Below are 24,093 nucleotides of genomic sequence, written 5' to 3' on the forward strand. Positions count from 1 at the left end.
ACCAACATCAAATACAGTGACAACGGAAAATATACATAGGGGGAAGAACATACAAAAGAAACAAAAAATCACATCGTACATTAAAAACAGCAATAACAAAGAAAAACCTCTTGTCCATGTTTTGCTTAGTTTCATCTTATATGGTCATACATACACACCTATAGAGCTATTCTGCTTATCTGGTAAGATTATAATAGGTGTATACTAATTATTGCAAATAAGGAAAACCATGGGACCTATGTTTCTTTTGGTCTGGCTTACTTCACGTAATACGATTTTTTCCAAGTCTGAGGAAATGAAATTTTAGCAAGGCCCTCACTCCTTCATGGATGTACACTCGTTAACACTTATGGGTTCTTACAGAGTAAGGGCAAAAATAACTTGGGGAAAATAAACATTTAAAAACATTAGGAACAGCATAAAGACCTACTCAAAACAGGGACTGGCTTTTTCTAAGAGTACGTGCTAGAGGAAGCAAAATAACTTACCTCCAGCCCCATACAATATGGAAGTTCAAATAATAATATAATATGGAAGTTCAAATAATAAGAATCATAAGTGAAGGATAAGTACAGGAACAAGGAGCCTTAGTATGATCACAGATTATAAATTACTTTTCCATTTCAGAGTTTACAATAATACATCAAAGCTCACATACAATAACAGTGCTTATGATGGAAAACACACCAAGGCACAGAAACTATTTAAATAGAATGGGAATTTTAGGAACACAAGATAACAAGGAAGACACAAATGAGGCATTGGAGGAAATTGAAATCTTTGATACTCACAGGTAATATATTTTTTCACCCCTTTTCTTTTTTTCTTTTTTATTATTATTTTTTATTTATTTTTTATTATAAAAATACTGTACAGAAGTGTTACGATTACAGGGCAAGATAATGAGTACATTTCTTATCAAGCATTGTAGCCTCCTCCTTTGTTTCCCCTTCCCATCCCTTCCCATCCTCCCCCTGCTCCCCCACCCAATCTTCCCCGCCCCCCCCCCACCAAAGTTGTAAAGTTCGTTTTCGACATAACCACTTGTACTTCGCATTGTTGCAACGGGTCCAACTGTATCCTTATTTAAACGACTTGTTTTTCCCCTTCCCATCCACAAATTATAGCGACATCAAATACAGTGAAAGCAGGGGTTATACTGTGGGGGAGGGACATACAAAGCAACAAAGAAATAATCGTATAAATGCGTTAGAAACAATCCCATGAAAGAAAAAAAAAACATTTGAATACATATCTTAGGGTTTCTTTCCCTAACATCAACTTATCTGATCTTTACTGCTTGACTCAGACATATACTAGATATTGCAGATAAGGGAAACCATGGGACCTATGTTTCTTTGGGCCTGGCTTTCTTCACTTAATATAATTTTTTCCAAGCCTTTCCATTTCCTAACAAATGTGGCAATGTCATTCTTTCTGGAGGCATAGAATTCCATTGTGTATATATACCACATTTTCTTGATCCATTCATCTACTGAGGGGCATCTGGGTTGGTTCCATATCTTAGCTATGGTAAATAGTGCTGCAATAAACATAGTTGTGCTGGTAGCTTTAGTGTGGTCTTGTTTGTAAAGATTTGGGTAAATGCACAAAAGTGGGATTGCTGGGTCATAGGGAAGCTCTATGCGGAGTCTTTTGAGGAACCTCCATACTGCTTTCCAAAGTGGTTGAACAAGTTTACATTCCCACCAACAATGCATTAAGGTTCCTTTCTGTCCACATCCCCTCCTGCATCTGTTGTTATTAGAGTTCTTGATTTTTGCCATTCTAACTGGGGTGAGGTGGAATCTTAATGTTTTGATTTGCATTTCTTTCTTGGCTAGGGAGGTTGAGCATTTCTTCATGTGTCTATTGGACATCCTTCTTTCCTCTTCAGAGAAGTTTCTCTTTAAGTCTTTAGCCCACTTATTTATTGGGCAGTTGTTTCTTTGAGGATTTGTTGTTGGAGGATTTAATTATTTGAGTTCCAAATATATTTTAGATATGAGACCCATTGTATGGCTAGTGAAGATCTTCTCCCAATCCGTGGACTTTCTATTGATCTTTCTAGCTATGTCCTTTGCCATGCAGAAGCTCTGCAACTTCATGCAATACCATTTGTCCAACCTTTCTTTGATTTGTTGTGTTTCCATGTCTCTATTCAGAAAATTTTGGCCTGAGCCAAGGAGACCTAGGGTTTCTCCTATTCCATCCTGTAATATTTTCAGAGTGTCTGCTTTGATTCCGAGGTCTTTGATCCATTTGGAGTTGATTCTGGTGCAGGGTGATATATGATGATCTAGCTTTAGTTTTCTACAAGTAGTTAACCAATTTTGCCAGCACCATTTACTGAAGAGGCTGTCTTTCTTCCATTCTATTGTTTTAGCTCCCTTATCGAAGATTAGATGGCTATAGGTCTGTAGGTTCATTTCTGGGTTTTCAATTCTATTTCATTGGTCCTGAGGTATGTTCTTGTGCCAGTACCAAGCTGTTTTGATTACTATGGCTTTATAGTAGAGTTTGAAATTTGGCATTGATATTCCTCCAGCCGTGTTCTTTCCGTTGAGGAGCGTTTTTGCTATTCGGCGTCTTTTATTGTTCCATATGAATTTTTGGATTGCCTCTTCTATTTCCTTGAAGAATGAGGTTGGAATTTTGATAGGTATTGCATTGAATTTGTAGAGAACCTTGGGAAGTATTGCCATTTTCACAATGTTGATCTTTCCAATCCAGGAGCATGGGAGTTTTTGCCATTTTCTAAGTTCTGTTTTGATACCCTTTTTCAAGTTTTTTAAGTATTCATCATAGAGGTCCTTCTCTTCTTTGGTGAAGTTAATTCCTAGGTATTTTAGTGTTTGACCCACAGGTAATTTAATTTATTAAAACCAAAATCCTAGGCAGATTAATTTAAAACCATACACTTGAGACCTATTTTCTTCAGTTGCTGTAATTAAAGATATTACATAATGGATGTGAATAAAAAAAGTTACAAAGCATATTAAAGGTAAACATGAAATCCAGTCTGAAAATTCAAAGCAAATATTAGATCTCTATTTATATTATAGTACACTTTTGGGATTTATCTGGCAATGGAAGATAACACATTATGGATATGTCTAGGGCTCTAAAACAATCAAGTTGACACATGCAAAAACAGATATATAAACAAAAAGTACAAAAATTAGACTCTTAGGAAGAAAGGTGGAAGGTAAAAGGAATGGTAAATATGATGAAGATGGCCAATATTGTTTATGTATATGCAAATAGAAACTGTTGAAATTCTTTGAAAATGGGGAAGTTAGTAAGGGAAGGTGATAGAGGTTTTGAGGTTGATCAGGAAACCTTGTGTAAATGTGCAGTATTGTCATCATTAAGCCAGCTTTGCAGGACTAGTACATGCTAATTTTAAAAAAGAAGGAATAACAGTAAATACTAGAAATAAATAACACAGAATTGAAGAAAATACACAATGACTTGTCAATAGATTGGATAGGGGTAAGTCATTGAGCTGTCAAGTATACTAATAGAAACATAATAGATAGGTGACAAGAAAATAATCATGAGAAAAAAAACAAAAACTAAATAACTATGAGACAACTTCCCATTTTTGTTCACACAACATTTGTGTGCTCAGAATAACAAAAAAAATAAGTATGAGTGGAACAGATTTAATATTTCAAGTCATAATGCTGAAGAATTTTCCAGTCAGAAGAGATTCTAAACAACAGATTCAGGAAACAGTGAACATTAAGCACAAAAAAGGCAAACCAACAAACCAAAATGCTTACAAAGCAGGGAGAAACAAAAACAGTTCAAAGTAAACCAAAAACAACTTTATCTAGGCTGCTCATCTTAAAAACAGGAAGGTAAAATCTTTAAAAGAACTGTGGGAAATCAAAACAGCTTTCTTTTCTTTATTAAAAAAGTATTATTATATTGTAAAGATGCTGTACAGAGGGGTTACAGTTATATGAGTAAGGTAATGAGTACATTTCCTATTGAGGATTGTTACCCCCTCCTTTCTTTTCTTTTACTATCCCTTCCCTTCCCACCTCCCCCACTCTGGCCAAATTGTAAAGTTCATTTGCAACATAGTGTCTTCTAAGTCTCATTGTTACAATGGGTCAACCTGTATCCTTGTTTTAGCATTTTGTTATTTCCCTTCCACTTTCCAAATTAGAAAAATGTATATACAAGATGCAGGGCACCGGAATCAAATACAGTGGCAACAGGGGTTATAACCATAGGGGGAAGAACATACAAAAGAAACAAAAAAATCATATAGTACATTAAAAACAACAGCAACAAAGATAAAAACCTCTGTGTACATATTGTGGGGTTCATTTCACTTAGCATCATCTTATATTGTCATACTTACATAGCTTTTATCCTTTTCTGCTTTTCTGGTCGGATTTTCCTAGTCATATACTAGTTACTGCAAATAAAAGAAACCATGGGACCTATGTTTCTTTGAGTCTGGCTTACTTAATATAATTTTTTCTTGTGAGAAAGGATGCTTGGCAAAAAATGTGTGACATAAAATTCAAAAAGTACAGAAGCCTTCCCCCACGGTTTAACCCCTGCTTTCACGGTATTTGATGTCGGTATAATTTGTGGAGAGGAAGGGATAAAACAAATCGTTTAAATAGGGATACAGGTGGACCCATTGCAACAATGAGATGTACAAGTCGTTATTCGAAAAACGAATTTTACAACATTGTGGGGGAGGGGGGAAGGATTGGTGGGGGGACGTGGGGGGCTGTATGGGAAGGGATGGGAAGGGGAAACAAAGGAGGAGGCAACAAAGCTTGATAAGAAATGTACTCGTTTTCTTGCCCATGTAATTGTAACTCCTCTCTACGGCATTTTCACACACACACACAAAAAAACAGCTATGAAAAAGAAAAAAAAGACAACCACCTTCAAGTTTATACCTAAAGAAATTATTTTTCAGAAATTTAGATAAGTAAAACCTATCTAGATAAAGAAAAATATGGAAGGATTACATTGTCTGTGTGTCTGCTCTGTAAAATATAATTAAGCAATTCTTTAGTGGGAAGAACTTTTCCTTTTTCATTATATATGGTTCTATTGTATTTCCTCCCTTAATGATCAATTACACTTTTTCTTTAATTTTGGAATTTTGCTCCAGATATAGAAAAATGGAAAATGAATATAAATAATTATATTGAATGTGTGCAACAAAGAAAGTAGTCACAACCGTGACAGATATTAACAAGTACATCCATAGTCTCTTTGTATGTAGTCAACACTAAAAAGATGAGTTAAATGTAGAAAGCATTTAGAACTATAAAGGCATAAATAGACTGAAGGCAATGTTCCTCAATGATTAAAAAAAACTGCGGTGATAATTTAAACAAAAATCAAGCAGCATAAGATAACTAAATTCTATTTTTTTTGTCCAGCTAGAACACTGTTACAAAGTCATGCATTTTTAATATTTAATATGTTTAATGTTTAAATATGTATTTCAATCACCATGTTATCATATAGCATATTTTCTTACTTGTAAACACTTGGCTTTAATAGATTAATTCCTATTTTGGACAGAATTTTTGTTTGTATTCAGGGTCTTGCATTTGTTAGATACTCTACCATTATAGTTATATCCATAGACTTTTGTCTTTTTCTTTAACTATTTTTCAGATAGGGCCTATTGTTCATGCTGGGACCAGGATTAATCTTAAGTAACTGGGATACAGACATGAACTGCACAATCAGATTATTTGTTGATATTGAACCTTATTATATTTGTGACTGAGCTAGCCTTACTGTAATATGCCCCATCTGTGACTCTAAAATAGCTGAGATTACAGCCATGGGCCACCATGCCCAGTCAGATAATTTCTTACAAATTTCAAGAACAGGCAAATATTTCAAGATCATAATATGAATCAATATGCAAATGACTTTACTCTCAAGTGAATAATTCTTAGTCACTAGATATTTAAAATGCATAAAATAAACAATGTTAAAGCAAATTGTGTTGTAGCATAATACTAATATAAATTATGGCCTATAAAATAATTAATTTACCCCTGGTACATGACAACTGGTAAGACAACCCACTTACTTCTGTTGTCAGGTATATGTGATTTTGATTATGACCCTAAAGTCACAAAAATAATTATCTATTCCATAACTAGTGATTCATTTGTAAAATGCTAATCTAGTCTACTGGGTTTTGCAACTGTTGCTAAGTTTATTCAAAAGAGTTATCAAATTATAATTAAGTGAATGAGGGATCAGCTTGGCCTGTGTAAATATTGTAATTGGTTCATAAATATGTAATGCTACTAATTTATGTGCAGTCTCTGTTGGCTTTGAAATAAATATTGCTGTCTCTGTTGACCAGCTTATACATAAAATATTTTATTTTTCAATGATTTATTTTTAAAAAGAAATCAAAAGTTTATCTGAACTTTCTTTAAATGTAATGGCTAGAAAAATGCAATTTGATGAAAAATGTCAATGTCTTTTGCACATCACTCCTAATAATGTGATCTTTATTATATTTGGTGAGCAAGAACTATCAGAGCTCTCTCTGTAATGAACTAGCTATAGTCACAAGGAGTGGATTATGTCTACAATTCAGGTTATACCAGAAGGACATGACAGGATGTTTAAGGCCAGCTGGGACAAAATATTGCTGAGATCTCATCTTAAAAAATTAGAAAGGTGTATTGATTCAAGACAGCAATTTCATATATATCTGAGGCAGTTAGGAGGAGAATTCCAATTTGAGGCTGGCCTCACAAGCTAGCTAAAAAGTGACTAAAACACAAGAACATTTATAGTGTTGTTCAAGTGGTGGGCACCTGCCTACCAAACATAATGATACACCCCAGTACCACTAAAATAAATACCCAATTGTATGGTAAGTTGTGATTACTGTGTATTAATTCTCTGTGTTTACATGAATTTATAAAACCCTTCACAAAAAACTTGTTTACCATCATTTAGAAAGATGCTTTTAATCTTAAGTAAAAGACCATATAAAATATATAAAATAGTGTTTCATGTTCACCATTTTTCTTCATTTTGATCGCTACTAAAGCTAAAATGTGATTCTTAAATTTTGAACTTTCCAATTTTTCTAAAAGGACTTTAACAAAAATTAATTTTCAGCTAGAAAAATTAACAGTAAAATGTTATCTCATATATTTTAATCACCATTTCTGCTGATTTCTAGGAAGTATTTTAACTTTCTAAAAGTGAATTCAGTTTTTATTATCTTTAATAAGTGTACAACGGAGTACCAATTCAAAGTGTCAATTTATGAGTAGAATGAATTTCTGAAAAATCACCACATGAAAATAGTACAGTATTTTCTTCCATAATGCCATTGGATAGTTTATAAAATTAATTCTATAGATGATACTAATTTTAATTAATTTTTTTACTCGCACTAAATTTATTTATTGGTCTTCATCAATTTTACTCATCCATTTTCCTCAACAGAATAATAAATAATTTAGTGCAAAACTGAATTATTTTTATTTTAAATTTTGGTTGGAAAAGGTGGATAAAGATATCTTAAACGTATACATTAAATGTATGAGGTGAAAGAACTTCATTAGGCTTGAAGTTAAATTTTCTTTAGGATAAATATCTTGGCATTTTAGAAGAAGTGATTTTTATCCAGGAATCTTCTAACATTCAATACTCCACTTATAAATTATTCATTCATTTGCAGATTTCATTTATGTCAAATCTTGTTAGAACAGTTAATTTTACATGAAAGTTATCCTCAGAGGAAGCCCTTAACAATTGGACATTAGCATTTTTTAGTAAGTCAGCATTTTTAGTGTAACAAGATTCCTGCCGTTTTCTGAGTAATAGTATTTGCATAATTTAATCATTGCATAGTTTAGCATAGGTCTGAGGATGTCATTTTCTTGGGTCATAAATTAAAATTTTGTGCATAGAAAGTTATTCACTGATAAGAGATTATAGAATAGGAAATTTTAGAACTCAAATGACTTTATTCAAAAATTAATAAAAGTAAAATATATCTTTTCTAAGCTGTTGCTCTGTAATCAAAACATACCCATGAGCCATGGGAAGTGCAAATATTATCTTCTGTATATCTATGCAAACATCACAAACTGCTAAAAATTGTTGACTCTACTGGCACTTTTATGGGCAATTTTTCTAGATTAGTATCTCTACTTATCACGTGTCAATATTTTATCATAAATTTCACGTCTATGTCATTAGAAATATAAATATTTTCAGTATTTTATATTTGTCATCCAAAAGTATCACGGACCTGATATTTTCCTTTGATTTCTTAAAACAACAACAATAACAACAACAAGAACAAAACATGATTAGGAGGTTTGTGGTTGAGTACTAAGGACTTTTTCCAAATAGGACTCTTAGCTTGATTCTTCTCAGTGAATCAAAAAAAAATCTGTCTCTCCATCATGAATGTTTGAAATTAGATGAAAATTTAGGTTTGAACAGGGTGTCCTCAGTATTTTCCTTTTTTGGATTAACAGTAAACAGTTTGTGAACTGTTTACTGTTTCTGAACTTCCTCTCATACAGCCTTTACAGAGTCTAGATTTGAAGATGCAAGTAAAGCAAAAGCTCTTGTTCATCTAGCTAGACTGGTACAAATCAATATCCTTTGAAATTGAAATGCTTTTATCATAAAAATGAATAATAAGATAAAAACATGTAGACTTCATTTGGGGTTCAGATAGCTAGATAATGCAATACATTTACCTTATTGAGAATGTATTATGGGGCTGGGAAGGTGGCTCAGTGGTAGAGCGCTTGCCTTGCATGCATGAGGTCCTGGGTTCGATTCCTCAGCACCACATAAGAAAAAAAAAAAAGCTGGAAGTGGCGCTGTGGCTCAAGTGGTAGAGCGATAGCCTTGAGCTGAAGAGCTGAGGGACAGTGCCCAGGCCCGAGTTCAGGCCCCACGGCAGGGCCCCCCCTTCCCAAAAAAAGAGAGAGAATGTATTACATAGGATTTGGAGCAATAATAAACTTTTAAAAAGTCAGAAGCAAAAAGATAAAATTCCTATGTGCACATCACACAGCCTGGCTGATGCAGAAAAGACCTCACTGAGTCCCTGTTATCATTAATTGTGTTTAAAGCATTGTGTGTACCACTATTCCTCTGCCATTAGTTTTGAGAGGATATGTCTCCCAAGAGCAACTCATGCCCCAAATCCAAGGTAAATGGTGGTAGGTTTAATTAAGTGGCAAAGTGAAATTTGAGATTTGTTGTAAGGAAACTTGTCTTTAGCATTGGTTAGGAGCAAGTGTTCTATGCATTCTGAGTGCTCGTTCCTATATGTCTCTCACTGGGAGTTGGAACTACGTTCCAGTGATACGAAGAGTATTCTATTTCATTTGGTCAAAAGAGAGTTGCATTGCTTACAGTAGGTTACACTAGTAACTTAGTACCCATCAAGACACTGCTTTTATGAAAGATTGAACATGGGCCTTTGGAGAACTGCACTGCAAGCTTGGCCACAGCCCCCCTCCCCACAAATTCACACTTCACTCTTACTAAGAAATACCTCTTTTTTTTTTTTTTTTTTTTTTTTTTTCGGTCGTGGGGCTTGAACTCTGGGCCTGGGCGCTGTCCCTCAGCTCTTCAGCTCAAGGCGAGCGCTCTACCACTTCAGCTACAGCGCCACTTCCGGTTTTCTGGTGGTTTATTGGAGATAGGAGTCTCAAGGTCTCTCCTGCCCGGGCTGGCTTTGAACTGCGATCCTCACATCTCAGCCTCCCGAGTAGCTAGGATTACAGGCGTGAACCACCAGCGCCCGGCTAAGAAATACCTCTTTTTTATTAGTGATAATTCACTAATAAAGTGATGTGATATTTTCTAAATGCCAGTATAAAAAGGACTCTCCAGAATCCCACATGTATAATATAATTAAATCTATATTACTTACTCTATTTTTTATTGCAATCACTTCATATTCATATTTATCTATTTGAGCAAATAATCTGATTATATTATTTTACTTCGTGTATGTGGGTCAAACTATTCTCAAGTTTTTAATCTCAGAACTTGAATTATATTAAAACATTATAATACAGAGCATTGAGACTATATTTACAACATTTTAAACTGTTGATTTGCAGCTTAATCATGAAGTTTCTTTCCTCAAAGATATACAACACATGCTTGTACCTCACAAAATTTCATTGTTTATTGCTATTTATGTTACTAAAGGAAAATTGTCTCTCAAATCCTGTCTCCGAACCATTGTTTTAAAAAACCAAGGCACTCCCTATAAGCAAAGGGTTAACAAGTAAAAATTTATGTCATGAAAATTCAGAGAATTTCTCTGAATAATAGAGGCAATTACATTATGAAAACTCTATAATGATTTTCATCATAAACAGATCATTATCTTTCATTATGTTCATCAGTAATATTTTCTCCTCTAACAGCTGCGTAACAAATGTCAGTTGCATGTTATAGATGACCATACACAATATTCATTTTTCAAAAAATTTCTAGCAAACTTGTTGGTGAGAAGATGCAATAATTCTTAAGAAGGCATGGTTGAACACTTTGGAAATAATATTTGTGAGAATGTGTTGAAATTAAGACTAATTAGTTTTAGAGCATGGAACATATATACTTTTTTCTTTTTTGTTTAGGAAAAATTGAGGATTGCTTTAATAGTAAAGGTTTTTTTACTAGCTTAGTGGTCATTTAAATAATCATGATTTTCAAAGTTAGCAAAGAGAAAGTTAATTAGTTTATGAATCCTCTCCATGAAGTATTGAGATTTCTATACACTTATTAATTTATTATCCATAAGTATCAAAAAGCTTATAATAATTACATGTATAGGTCTGATAAAGAAATTGGTGAAGAAAATTTATTGTCTTTTTAAACACAAAATGATTTCCTCTTTAAAGTTTCAATGGAATAAGCTGTGAAGTTTCATCTTGCTAAGGGAAACCATGCAGCTTATTTCTCCCTGGGTCATACTTGCTTTGCTTAATTTAATTTAATTTACTCCAAGTCTTTCCATTTCCTTATGAATAGGATGATGTCAGTGCTTCTGATGGAAGTATAGAACTCCATTGTGCATGTATTCCACAACTTCTTGATCCATTCATCTACTGAGGAGCATTTGGGTTGATTCCCTATCTTCCCTATGGTAAATAATGCTGCAATGAACATAGGTATGATAGTAGCTTTAATGTGATCTTGTTTGTGGTCATTTGGGTAAATACCCAGGAGTGAAACTGCTGGTTATTTTTAACTTGGAAAAACAAGTGACTAGCAGAAAAAGGAGATAATGTATAAACAAAGAATGTGGAGCATTATATTATATAGTCTTTACTTTGTGAGTAAACTATTCAGAAGCAGAAATTATTTTCTGCTTCAATTCCTTGAACCCAGGCCTTCCTAGACAAGAACTCCTACTTCAAATTTTAGTAAGGGAGTAAATGACATATCATATCTCACATACTTTTAATTGAATTAATGACATCCAGCTTTAATGTATTTTTTCTATGAGTATGGAACTAATATCTCAACATGAAATATATCAATATATCTGTTTGAAAAACCAATATAAATACACTTTTTTTTGTCGTTTATGGGCCTGAACTCTGGGCCCAGGCACTGTTCCTGAGCTCTTCAGCTCAAGGCTAACACTCCACCACTTGAGCCATAGCACCAGTTCCGGCTTTTTCTGCTTATGTGGTGCTAAGGAATCGAACCCAGGCCCTCGTGTGTGCAAGGCAAGCACTCTACCACTGAGTCACCTTCCCATCCTTAATATACTCTTAAAAGAATAAGTACAACTCATGTATATTCTTTACCTGAGTGCTAGGTCATCTCTGTATTTTATAAAGCTCCTCTTACTGTAATTACATACGTTTAGTTTTTGAAATGTAATTTTTAGATTAGTTGGCAGCTCATGTTACCACTGTAAAAAAAAAGTTTGAGTAGAGATGAATGATCTCCATGGAACATCATTTGACTCAAATCAACAAGAGTGTCATCTGCTTCTGCTGATGAATGCTGAATTCTAAAGCTTGCTCTTGAGGCACCTTTGAGATGATATAATTTTGATATTTTAAAATCTGATTTAAGAAGGAATAGTTCAAAGGTGAATTATTTTGAGAACTGCATAGGAGTGTTGAATTTAATGATGTACAAATTAATAATTACTGGCATTTCAGATCAATAAACTTTGTTTACCTTAAATGGAATAACCATGTACCTTACTTTCTGAGGCTCTTATCCATGTTTTTTCTCCTTTAGGCAATCCTAAATATAGTCTAATGAGATTAGCATCTATGTCTGCAGACTGTAGAATGGAAGGTCAGTCAACTATTGATCATCTGTACAATACTGATGTCATACAATTATAATGGAACTGAAAAATTATTAATGCATAGGATTTTATTGAAAAGGTGATGAGCAGGGAAGTTACAGCAACATATGTAAGGCAATGAGTACATTTGTTTTTAGTCATTGTTACCCCATCTTTATTATCTCCCTCTTGCCCTCCTTATTCCCCTCCCTCCATGTTGTAATATTCATATCCAACAGTGTCAAGTGAGTATTAATGTTGCTTTGCTTTATCCATTGTCTTGATTTTTCTGTGTTTCTCTTTCCTTTTCACATATTGCATAATCTCATATATGAAACATGAGTTACAAAAAACTAAGAGAAACTAAAAAAAATGAAACAATAGAAAATAAGTAGGACAAACTACATAAAGGGTCTAACAAGAACTTGTTTCCATATATTGGAGTTCATGTTATTATGCTTCATTATATATGGCCCTATGTATTAAGCAGTTGGGTTATTCATGCAACCAACTTTTCTTTGTGTCTGGCTTACTTCAGTTCATATAATTTTTTCCAAGTCTTTCCATTTCCTAATAAATGGAATAATGTTATTCTTTCTGATGAAAGAATAGAATTCTATTGTGTCTATGTACCACATTTTCTTGATGTATTTTAGCTACTGAAGGTCATCTGGGTTGGTTTCATAACTTGTTCACTCTGGAAAGCAGTGTGGAGGTTCTTCTAAAGACTACGACCTAGCAATCCCACTTCTGGGAATTTACCCAAAAGACCAAAAAATAAGGCCATACTAAATCTACCAGCATGACAGTGTTCATTGAGGTATTATTTACTATAGCTAAGGTATGGAACTAACCTAAATGCACAGTTCTTTTTTTTAAATACATTTTTTCTGTTTCAATGTTTAGATACACAAATCTTCACCACTGTGTTATAATGAGCTATATTTCTAACAGTGGTTCATGTCTGTTATCCTAGCTACTCAAGAGGCTGAAACATGGGGTATCATAGTGAGAAACCAGACCCAGGAGAAAAGTTTGAGACTCCATATCAAATGAGTCAGCCAAAGACCAGACTGGTGACATGGCTCAAGTGTAATAGCAACTGCCTTGCCGCACACAGGTGGCTTATGACTGTAATCCAAGTTACTAAGAAGGCTGAGATCTGAGTATCGTGATTCAAAGCCAGCCCAGGCAGGACAGTCTGTGAGACCCTTACCTCCAATAAACTATCAGAAAATCGGAAGGGTTCAAGTGGTAGAGCGCTCATCTTGAACTGAAGAGTTGGGGGACAACATTCAGGCCTACCAGAGACCAAAAAAAAAAAAAAAAAAAGGGCTAACAGCTATGAGTAACAAACCAAAACCACAACCAAAATCAAAACCTGAGCAAGAGCCCCAACACTCTAAGTTTAAGCCCCTAAATAATAAATAAATGAATAAAATTAGGAAGAGTATTTTGTAGGGCAGAATGCTGTACAGATGGATTGTAAAGGATCTGTAATCAATACTGTAGAGCCTACATATGTGACAAGCTGTACCTTCTAAGGGTGTGCAAGTACCCACAGTAACCTTCACACAATGACAGATTATTTTTGTGTTTCTCACATCCTGTCCATAAGGGCCATCTAGCTATGTTACAAAATCCTAGTGCCAAAACAGCTTCTGTCAGAATTTTACCCTAAAAATAATTCTGAAGCATTCATAAGTACTTAGTATATGTGATATTTAAAATCATATCCAGCTCTGCTAATGGGCAAATATGACTTAATATCTGCTTAATAGAAAATTAATTCTGGAGTCACCTTGCTTTAATTTAAGTCTTTGAACCATTTCTTTTCATTCTGGAAACATTTTCTCAGTTTATATTATCAATGATGACAATAATGATGATATATGTCTTATGATATTGGTCTAAATATTACATAAAATATTTATAATAAGTGCTTAACATTCCATCTGTCCTTCAGAAAACACATATCCTCTTTCTTCGGAACTTTTTTCATATTTTATTTTCAGTTTATGCAATCAGCTTTAGAATGGGTCTTATCAAAATAATTGTTAACAAAAGTAAATACTAATTTTCTGCAACTAAATTAGTGTTCCCAAAAGCAAATAGACATGACATTTGGATTTTCCTTTCCTTAATGTTTGTTCTATAGCTTTCTTGTAATAACATGAATGGAGGAAAACATCACTTTTATATTATTGTTTCTGTCTCATGAACTACTGACTTTTGGAAAATAGAAAAATAATGTGGTACGGAATAGAAGATTTTCTAGCAATTTAATTTACTGAGGCAGTTGCCTTATTTGATAAGCACATATTTATTTCCTGTTTGCAGATTTTTCAGGGCAGTTCTGCAAAAAGCTTATATCAGATATTTCAACAGTGTAATTGGGTTTAGGCAAGTACATCAAATCTCATTTGACTATTTTCCCCTTACATGTATTCATTAACTTAACTCTTAAAGGAAAATGCTTAATTCAATCCACAGTAAATGTCAATATTTTGGTTACTAGACCTAATTAAGACTCTGAAATTCCCAAAATTTCTAATAACTATGTTCTTAAGCTCAGAGCAAACACAAAAGTTAACGTTACTTCAGTTAGAAATGTTTTAATATATTGTAACCTTTAATCTCAGCAACATTATTGAGCGGTAAAACAATGAATTATGAAAAAGAAATTTAGGACATAACCTAACTTCCTTAATGTCTGCTCTAGAAAATATAAGTAATATTTTATAAAATTTGTCTTAAAACACCAAGACTGAACTAAAATATTATATTTCTATGAATAAATAAATTAATTTCAAACAGAAGTATAAGACTAATGATGACAACTTTCAAATATTTGTAATTCTGTTTATTCCACAAATTTTTGAGTATTAAGTTCAGATAGGTCTTCTTCTGAACTTTATGAAATATCTAATTTACTAATATTATGTTTAGAATAAACAAAATAGTTTAAGAAATTAAAAAAGAGTATTAGTAATAATTCTTTCACCCTTTTATTTATCTGTTTCATTACAAAGAAATGTTGAAAATGCTTTGGATGATTCAGTCAATGATAGAAGAATCAAGTTTTAATTGCTGTGCATTTTCTCACTAAACCAAGATTGAAAATTTTATTACAATGGAAGCAATGGAGGTGATCAAATAATTTTTCCTATTTTTTGCTGTGTTTAGATTAAAATTAGACAAATAATAATTTTTGAATAAGTATATCCAATTTTAGTGTATTTCATACTTTATATTACTTTGATACTTATCACTGAAATTTTGAATGGGAATAATACTTTTCAAAAGTCTCTAATTAGAGACTCAGTATATTAAAAACTAGTGGCAATTATAAATGACTTTTTTTTTTTCTGTTGCGGGGATGGAACTCTGGGCTCCGTCCCTGAGCTCTTCAGCTCCAGGCAAGAGCTCTACCACTTGAGCTACAGCCACTTCCGGTTTTCTGGTGGTTTGTTGGAGATAGGAATCTCAAGGTCTCATGGTCTCTCCTGCCTGAGCTGGCTTTGAACGGCGATCCTCAGATCTCAGCCTCCTGAGTAGCTAGGATTACAGGCATGAGCCACCAGAGCCCGGCTAAATGACTTTTTTTTCTGTTGCAGGGATGGAACTCGGGGCTCTGTCCCTGAGCTCTTCAGATCCAGGCAAGAGCTATACCACTTGAGCTACAGCGCAACTTTCAGTTTTTTCTAGTGGTTTTTTTGGGGATAAGAGTCTCATGGACTTTTCTGCCTAGGCTGGCTTTGTACTTCAGTCCTCAGATATCAGACTCCTGAGTAGCTAGGATTATAGGCATGAGCCACTGCTGCCCAGCTGAATGAATTGTTAATAAGTAAGTAATATCTACTCAAATATAAGAATCGGAGGCTAAAAGGAAAAATAGGGAAAATATAAAATAAATTTTAAGAGTATGGGTTGAGACATTAAAACATTAAAAATTTTCTCAAACATAAACTTACTGAGGATGGCAGTAAGTAGGAAAAATGGTTAGTGCCATGATAAATAGTTATGATATGTGTAGAAAATGGGATTGCATGAAATTGCAGAGCTTCTGCATGGCAAAGGACATAGCTCGCAAGATCAATAGAAAGCCCACAGATTGGGTGAAGATCTTCACTAGCCATACAACAGACAAGGGTCTCATATCTAAAATATACATGGAACTTAAAAAATTAAATCCTCCTAAAAAAATCTTCAAAGAAACAACTGCCCAATAAATAAGTGGGCTAAAGACTTAAAGAGAAACTTCTCTGAAGAGGAAAGAAGGATGGTCAATAGACACATGAAGAAATGCTCAACCTCTTTAGCCATAAAAGAAAGGCAAATCAAAACAACATTGAGATACCACCTCACCCCAGTTAGAACGGCTATAATCAAGAAATCTAATAATAACGGATGTTGGAGGGGATGTGGGCAGAAGGGAACCTTACTACATTGTTGGTGGGAGTGTAAACTTGTTGAACTACTTTGGAAAGCAGTATGGAGGTTCCTCAAAAGACTCCACATAGAGCTCCCCTATGACCTAGCAATCCCACTTTTGGGCATTTACCCAAATGTTTACAAACAAGACCACACTAAAGCTCCCAGCACGACTATGTTTATTGCAGCATTATTTAGCATAGCTAAGATATGGAACCAACCCAGATGCCCCTCGGTAGATGAATGGATCAAGAAAATGTAGTATATATACACAATGGAAGTCTATGCCTCCATCAGAAAGAATTACATTGCCTAATTTGTTAGGAAACGGAAGGACTAGGAAAAAAATATATTAAGTGAAGTAAGCCAGGCCCAAAGAAACATAGGTCCCATGGTTTCCCTTATTTGCAATAACTAGTAGATGTCTGAGTCAAGCAGAAAAGGTCAGATAAGTTGATGTTAGGCGAAATGAACCCCAAGATAAATGTTCAAATGCTTTTTTTTTGTTTTTTTTTTCTTTCATGCAACTGTTTCTAACATATTTATAAGATGATTTCTTTGTTGCTTTGTATGTCCCTCCCCCACAGTATAACCTATACTTTCACTGTATTTGATGTTGATATAATTTGTGGAGGGGAAGGGCAAAAACAAATGGTTTAACTAGGGGTACAGGTGGACCCATTGCAACAATGAGATGTACAAGTCATTTTGTCGAAAAACGAACTTTACAACTTTGTTGGGGGGTGGGGGAGGATCGGGTGGGGTGGAGTTTGGGAAGGGGAAACAAAGAGGAGGCAACAATGCTTGATAAGAAATGTACTGGTTATCTTGTCCATGTAATTGCAACTCGTCTGTACGGGATTCTCACATTTAAAAGAAAAATTAAAAAAAGTCCTTTGTACTCTAAAGATGATCAAAAAAGCATTGAATTAAAAAAATATAGACAGAGAAATCAAGCTAACTTTAACTTAATTGAAACAGGGAGAAGTTAGCCTTTAAAACTACTACCAGTAGTAGATGAGCTACCTTAAAAAGATAAAATATTTAATTATCTAAGATGATGCAAATTCTTTTTTTAAATTTTTATTTATTTTTTATTGTGAAAATACTGTACAGAGGGGTTACAATTAGATGGGCAAGATAATGAGTACATTGCGTATCAAACATTGTAGCCTCCTCCTTTGTTTACCCTTCCCATCCCATCCCAGCCTCCCCCTGCTTCCCCACCCACACTTCTCCCCACCCCACCAAAGTTGTAAAGTTTGTTTTCGACATGACAACTTGTACTTCTCATTGCTACAACGGGTCCACGTGTATCCTTATTTAAACGATTTGTTTTTCTCCTTTCCTTCCACAAATTATACCGACATCAAATACAGTGAAAGCAGGGGTTACACTGTGGGAGAGGGACATACAAAGCAACAAAGAAATAATCTTATAAATGCATTAGAAACAAATGCATGAAAGAAAAAAAAACATTTGAATATATATCTTAGGGTTCATTTTCCTAACATCACCTTATCTGACCTTTTCTGCTTCACTCATACATATACTAGATATTGCAATAAGGGAAACCATGGGACCTATGTTTCTTTGGGCTTGGCTTACTTCACTTAATATAATTTTTCCAAGTCTTTCCATTTCCTAACAAAAATCTGCATGGCAAAGGACATAGCTAGCAAGATCAATAGAAAGCCCATGGATTGGGAGAAGATCTTCACTAGCCATACAATGGACAAGGGTCTTATATCTAAAATATACTTGCAACTCAAAAAATTAAATCCCCCAACAACAAATCCTCAAAGAAACAACTGCCCAATAAATAAGTGGGCTAAAGACTTAAAGAGAAACTTCTCTGAAGAGGAAAGAAGGATGTCCAATAGACACATGAAGAAATGTTCAACCTCCCTAGCCAAGAAAGAAATGCAAATCAAAACATTAAGATTCCACCTCACCCCAGTTAGAATGGCAAAAATCAAGAACTCTAATAACAAGAGATGCTGGAGGTGATGGACAGAAAGGAACCTTACTGCATTGTTGGTGGGAGTGTAAACTTGTTCAACCACTTTGGAAAGTAGTATGGAGGTTCCTCAAAAGACTCCACATAGAGCTCCCCTATGACCCAGCAATCCCACTTTTGGGCATTTACCCAAATGTTTACAAACAAGACCACACTAAAGCTCCCAGCACAACTATGTTTATTGCAGCATTATTTACCATAGCTAAGATATGGAACCAACCCTAATGCCCCTCAGTAGATGAATGGATCAAGAAAATGTGGTACATATACACAATGGAATTCTATGCCTCCATCAGAAAGATGATGCAAATTCTTGATGTGAATATTCATTATTATATTATATCTACAAGCAGAAAAAAGTAAAACTCTGTATTTCATAATAATTTGAAAAAATGTTAAAAATTTCAGGAAAACTTAAGTAAAAATTAAAAAACTACATAATTTTTCTGTTTTAAAATCCCAGAAACATTAACCAAATACATGTTTTTCACAAAAAAGCACAACTTACTCAGGAGTATAAATGAATACACAAAGCATTTCAAAGGAGAAATTGTAGAAATTAGATTAAGTGAAATATATACATATATATGTATATGCATATATTTGTAACCCCAAAATAACTAACATGCCATAAATTGAAAGTGACAAACACAGTTCTAGAAAACATAAAATTCAACCAGAACCATAGCAAAACTTAAGATATATTTAATTTGAAGGTAGTAATTGGTATGCAGCAAAACTTAGAGACTGTACCTAAGCATATTTATAAAGGAAAACGCATGCCTATAAATACATATAACAGAGAAAGTCACATAAGTTAATGAGCTAAAGAGTTGTCTTTAGTGGCTCAAGTGGTAGAGCGCTTGCCTGGAGCTGAAGAGCTCAAGGACAGCGCCTAGGCACAGAGTTCAAGCCCCATGACCTACAAAAACAAGAACAAAAAAAGAGTTGTCTTTAGCACACAGAAACCTAACAATAAGTGTATATCTAGAAACAAGGAATTTCAAACAACATGTGATTGAGTACATCAGCTGGAATAATATTTTATGTGGAAATGGATCTGTTAAAATTTTAGATAAGAGGATAACAAGATGAACCGATATAAAGCAAATGACATGAACATGATAAGGTATGAGGTATTAAAATAATTAAATCATATTTGAATTTTCAGATTAAAAAACATAAGTTAAAGCACTACTGACAAACTTTACTACTGCAAATTTAAACAATAACATGAGATGGATCAATATTAGAAGAAATATAAAAATACTTTTACAAATTTCACTGAGGAACTTTGATATTATGGTTTGTTAATTGTAATTTAATTAATTTCATTTTCTAACTAATTGTATAAGATGCCTTATTGTGACAGTTCTTTTCATTTTCTAATACATTTTTAACCTGAGTCCAATTCTGCACACAGCCTTGGCTGTAAAGCACATGTGCTGCTTACATCTATGCGATGTGTGCTTGTGATTTGCCTTGTATGTCATCTATGTGAGGTGTCTCTTTCTGCCACACATCCTCTGATCACACATTCGTTTTTACCCCTGAATGCAGTGGCAAGTTCCATGTTGGATTCCAATGAATTTGAATCTACAAGTTCTCATTTCCATTACACTTTCATTTTCCCCTGAGACATCTCTGCCAGCAGCTATCAATCTCAGACTTGCTCAGGCTGCACAAGATGAAATTCAGATAATGTGAGGTCATAAGACCCCAGGGAAAACCCTCAAGTAGTTGGAGGTTAAAGGACTACACAGATGGATAAAGGATGATAAACATCCTTTAAGTAGAGAAAAATGGCAGGCATCTGGTCACTCCTTGGGAGTCCCGAGCACAGTGTTGCCCAGAGTAGTAATCTTGGCAATATAATGTGATTGTCTTTTTGGCCTATTTACATCTTTACATGAATTAAGCTTGTATCAGTCAGTTCTTGGAATTTATTTTGCATTTGTAGACACCTAAGGCAATATTGCAATCTAGATTATTTTTCTTTCTTGAATAAATACTTCAGATAGACAGTAGATGCTCAGCTAGCTGTAGGACAAGATTACAGGGTCTGCCTCCTCTGTGTACACAAGTGCAAGGTGGCCCATATGGCTTCTTTTATGTAAAAACATTCTTTTGAAAGTGAACTACATGTAAAGCTACCTCAAATTTTTTTCTAAGGCAAATTATCCTTATAAACAAACCAAATTTGATTGTGATTAAATATGCATAGCATATTTTGGCTCGATGTATAGGGCTAGTACAGAATGATTTAAAATTCTTTAAATTTTTTTAAATTTAAAATTAATTAACACTATGTTACATTTAAACTGCCCAAAGAGCTTGGTAAAACTAAAAAAAAGGTTTTGTTGATTTGAAATATAAGCCACTTAAGAACTTGTAGTCAATGTCTTCTCAACTGCTGTGAAAGGAGAAAGACTAAGATATGATGTCCAGGTTTTGAGAACACTTGTATGAACTTTGCCCTATCTATTCGTCATTTTTCTAGCTTTAACTAAAACACTTATCCCTGACAATAAATGATAAAGTAATTTATCAAAAGAAGACCAACTAGTTAAAGTTACACCCATATTTGGATACTTTAACAAAAAAGTAATATCAAACCAAGTATATTGACTTCTATTAAGAAATTTAGCAAGAAATTTCATCTAACTGGACTTCATAGAGTCAAATAATTGGTCAATGTGTTGGGTATGATATGGTCAGTATAAAATTGCAAGAACATTTTAATATGATAAACATGAGGACTGGAGTTCTTTTCAATTAGAAATATTTGTGGTATCTTTAAGTAGTTACACAAAGGAGTTTGAATATAGTGTCTTGATCAGTGTGATCAATATCACCCCTTTCAGCATTCTCACCTATACCTTCCAATCTACCCCATCCTTTTCTTCTTAATTTTGTAAGGTATGCATTGAAGTTTTGGCTGCATTTCTTGTCCCCCAGTCTTCTCCTGATTTGTCCTCAAATATCTTCCAATATTTTTGGTAAATTAACAAATACATTAGCTTTTCTAATATGTGCAAGATTTTCTATTCCTTTTACAAAGTGAGTTTAGAAAATAAATAAAAGAACAAGAAAGAGAGGACACAAATCAAGATCCATTGTAAAAATCAGGCATAAACACAGGAATAACAGAAAATTTAAAGCACTAAAGAAATTAAAATGGGACATAGTATATAAATATAGTATTTCACAATGTTAAATTAATTACACTTGCTTTGGGCATTTTTGATTCAGCAGTATTTTATGCCTCATAAATGAGACCCATAAACTAATTTCTACTCCAAAAAAAGAAACTGTGATGCAATAAGTGGGAATTAAAGAACATTAACCATGTGACAAGTTTCTGTTTCTGGATGGTAATGATGATAATCTTATCCTTTATCAACGGCCTAGTATGTGAAAGATACATCAAATGCAGTATCCACTACCTTCAGTGAATTCTCATCATATCCTCTTCCCCCTCATTTCACATTGAGGCAAGTTAAGTCCTGTGCTTATCTCATTCGTGTGTCTTCTTTCAAAACAAAACAACAAACAAAACAACTCCAAAGGAATCAAAGAAAAAGACAGAAAAAAAATGGTTTTCCCATTCACTATTAGGTAATGAGTGATACATTAGATAATGAAGGAAGAATTCTGCATGTAAAGTTTATTTCATAATTTCATATTTAACACCTCTCTCAATTTATCTTTTTCATCCCTGTACTTATTCTCTTGTCCTTGGCAATCCCGACTTGATCTTGCTAACTCTGCTCTGAGAGAAGTGACAGCAGGTCATGGTTATAAGCCTTTGTTTCTGTCACCTTCACTCTCATGTCTTAAGTATTGACAGCTTGTTTGCAATACAAGCATCAGCATCCTGAGTGACACTTCTGTAATTGCTTATACTACATTTTTAAAAAAAAGGTCTTGATTTATGGGAAAATGCAGTGATTATCTACTTGTCCTCTACCTGAGCTAACTCTTCTGTAAGAGTCTCAGTCAATTCAATGTCAGGTGCCATATTTGCATGTAAATGACCTACATAGAATCTAGACAGTAAAGGAAAAGTTGCAGAGTAAAATATTTCTAATGAGCAAGTACATTAAAAGAGAACTGTGGTGTAATACTACTAATACTTGACATTCAAAGGAGTGTTTTGCAACAGATCAAGATTAAAAAATTCACAGTCCTCTTGAGAAAAATTTTACTAACTTGTATTGTTTTCGATCACACAGTCCTGGAACACAAACACATTCCTAAGTATTTTCTGTCAGTATCCTAAATTATTATATCCTAAATAAATTATTGTATCCTAAATAAATAGAACAACAATTATTTGAAGTATCCTTACTGATTATATCTATATTTATATTCTTTTTTATGTAACCATGCAGCTTTTCTTTTCCATGCTACAGAAAAACAGTACAACTTACACCACTCAGTGACATATAGCATTATGTAAAAAATTTCACAAAAAATATTTCCTTCCTCAAAAATCAAAATAATTAGATCATCCACAGGCATTTCCACAAAGTATCTCTGATTAAATGGTTGATTTTTATTCAAGTATCCATAGCTCATAAGAGATCAACTCACCTAATTTTTCTGAATCTTATTTTTATAGTAACAAATACGTGTAATCTTTGTGATTTTTCAAACTTTTCAAAAAATTTTTCCTCATACAGACTCTGTCATTACCTTCCCATTACTGCTGTGATTCTTTGTCATTATTTGGCTTTCCCATCAGGATATTTGTGTGTGTGTGTGTGTGTGTGTGTGTGTGTGTGTGTGTGTGTGTGTGTGTGTGTGTGTGTGTGTGTGTGTGTGTGTATGTTTACATTTTTATTGTCAAGGTGATGTACAGAGGGGTTACAGTTACATAAGTAAGGTAGTGATTACATTTCTTTTTTTTAATTGTGAAAATACCATACAGAGGGGTTACAATTACAAGGGCAAAATAATGAGTACATTTCTTATCAAGCATTGTTGACTTTTCCTTTGTTTCCCCTTCCCATCCCTTCCTATCTCCTGCCCCCGCCACTTCCCGCAGCCAAAGTTGTAAAGTTCATTTTGCGACATAACATCTTGTACATCTCATTGTTGCAATGGGTCCACCTGTATCCCTATCTAAACAATTTGTTTTTGCCCTTTCCCTCCACAAATTATACCAATATCAAACACAGTGAAAGCAGGGGTTATACTGTGGGGGAGGGACATACAAAGCAACAAAGAAATCATCTTATAAATATGTTAGAAACAATTGCATGAAAGAAAAAATTCAATACTTACTTTGGGGTTCATT

This window comes from Dipodomys merriami, unplaced genomic scaffold (assembly GCF_024711535.1).
Source record: "Dipodomys merriami isolate MVZ:Mamm:240054 unplaced genomic scaffold, mDipMer1.0.p SCAF_1, whole genome shotgun sequence".
NCBI lineage: Eukaryota > Metazoa > Chordata > Mammalia > Rodentia > Heteromyidae > Dipodomys > Dipodomys merriami.